The sequence below is a fragment of the Festucalex cinctus genome, chromosome 1 (genome assembly GCF_051991245.1).
Source record: "Festucalex cinctus isolate MCC-2025b chromosome 1, RoL_Fcin_1.0, whole genome shotgun sequence".
Classification (NCBI taxonomy): domain Eukaryota; kingdom Metazoa; phylum Chordata; class Actinopteri; order Syngnathiformes; family Syngnathidae; genus Festucalex; species Festucalex cinctus.
In genome coordinates, this window is record NC_135411.1 from 17,678,560 (window position 1) to 17,680,790 (window position 2,231).

At 39.2% G+C, this 2,231-nt stretch overlaps 1 long non-coding RNA gene across 1 annotated transcript; it reads left to right on the plus strand.

Moving 5' to 3' along the window:
* Positions 1–324: 324 nt before the first annotated feature.
* Positions 325–2,029, plus strand: LOC144018112 (uncharacterized). Its single transcript, XR_013283338.1, has 3 exons — positions 325–813; positions 1,517–1,760; positions 1,861–2,029. It is a non-coding gene; the product is annotated as an uncharacterized LOC144018112 (long non-coding RNA).
* The last annotated feature ends 202 nt before the right edge of the window (positions 2,030–2,231 follow it).

Genomic DNA, 2,231 nt, shown 5'->3' on the forward strand with positions numbered 1-2,231 from the left:
TTGTCTAATGAAGATGAGACGAAAATGTTGCTCACTTAATAAAAACTGGACTAAAATCGATGGACATTTTAGTTTATGAACAACAATAAGACAAAAATCATATGATTTTGAAATAATTTTAGCGATGGTTGTTTATAACGTAACATTAATGCAACAGTGTAACATTCCAACAATAACGTTAATCTGACCACTAACTAATGCTACCTAATTTACTAGCTCATAGCATGGAGCCATAGTAGCCACTTGTTGATATACTGTAATTGTGTATGAGGTTGTTTTTCAACAAAAAGATGAGAGAAAATGAAATTACATTTTAAAGGTACACTCAGTATTATACAGTGGCATCTAGTGGTGAAATAATAAATCATTCGGAAAAAAAAAACAATTGTTTGTGTTAGTAGTATGTAAAAAGATATGTTGTATCGCATAAACGTACTTTTTTAAAATATAACGGTTAGTCTAGAAATCGCAAATTATCTTACATGTCCGCGCCTCGCCTGCTAGTGTCTGCCATGTTTCGCCGCCATCTTTCTGCTACGGGTGCCGTCAAAGACAAATTTCAGCGCTCCATTTCTTAACGCGTTTTTGGAACGCACTTCCGGTTTGTATGGCGACCGCATGTCCACGAAGAAGAAGAGTTTCCGGTCCCCGAAGAGAGCATTATCAAGCATCACACTTACTTTGGGAATTTATTTTATTTCAGCGCGACAAAACAAGAGTTTATATTGTAGCCGCATTTGCCAGATGGAGCGAAATGAGGAACAGACTAGGTTTGGGACGTGCCGGTGCCTTCGACTGCTTTCTACTTGACCGGTAAGTAAGAGTACATTTGTGTTTACGTTTTGAGAGCGAGAGAAAAAGTATACTCCGTACTAATTAATACGATGTTCGTACCTTTGTTTTACGATCACTGTATCTGTTGATTAGCAACTCCGCACCACTCGAACGATTTCGTTATGTAGCTACTTGCTTTGAAAAAAAAAAAAGATTCCCGCTGGCACGTTATATTTAGAGTAAATGCGCAAATTATTGTGTAATGTAATGTAACTGTGATTTCGGAGGTATATTTGCCCATAACTTCAATAGAGAATCTAAAGCATACTGTATTAGTGGAGGAGTTGAAAATTATTTTCGTTGTGGTTGGTGAAAATAGTGTTCTCGAAATTAATTTTCGGCAGGGAATAACTTTCTGGACTTAAATGCTGGCTGTACCGTAAGCACTGCTAGAGTCTGAACTCTCTCACTCAAGTGTGTACTGGTCCATTGTGTAATTGGGTGCACAAGAATTTACAGGCTGCCACGTTTTCCACGGAAATTCGACAAGCAAGCAGCCTTTGCATATTCTATGCAGTATGCAGTCAAGTTACTTTTATCTAGCTAATACAATGTTTTGGGCCCAAAAACTAAAGATCTTACCTCTATTTTGGGGGCTTTGTTGGAAAGTTGGTGACATATAGTAGTATCATCAATTATTCTATTTTATTTTATAATTGTGTTTTTGTTTGTGTCACACTAGATCAACAGCCAAACTTGAGGGGTTCCAGAACCATATTCTGATGTATACAAGCATTCATGCACCGTTTAAATACATCACCGACCTGCAAGAAAAAAAAATATCAAGGGGAGAGTCAGCAGCCATATTGGAATGCCCCGAATGAGGACACTTGAATGGAGGACCCCAGAAGGCTTCGGTGTTGTACCACCAGTATCTCCACCTACCATATCTGAGCTGCAACAAACTGAAGTCAGCCGACGTCTTGGTATGTCATTTACATATGGACGGCATTGCACACTACATGAACTTTTTGTGTGAAGCAATACGGAATGGTCACATGTACAAGCACCACTTGTTTTACACAGGACCTGCTGACCAGGTGTCTGAAGCCATGGAGTGACTCCTCCCTCACTTTCCTCAGCAAGCCTTTGAAGAATATGATATCATCGTTGGTGGGAACATGCCCTCACTCCATAACATGTACTTGTGCAGTCAAGGAGCATGTCAAACTTAATAAAACCAGCAAACATTGAAGTGACTTCATTTTTACTGCAGTCTGTTCACACAATCAATGGACAAGCCTTCCTTAATTTTGCCCCAATAACATCATAGAGTAGGCGAAAAGTAGTGTTACAGATCATACTGTGTTCGGGAGAGTTTGAGGAATGTTGCAATGTTAATGGGGGGCAATGTCAGCACACACACACACACACAAAAAAAACCATCATGGTATTGA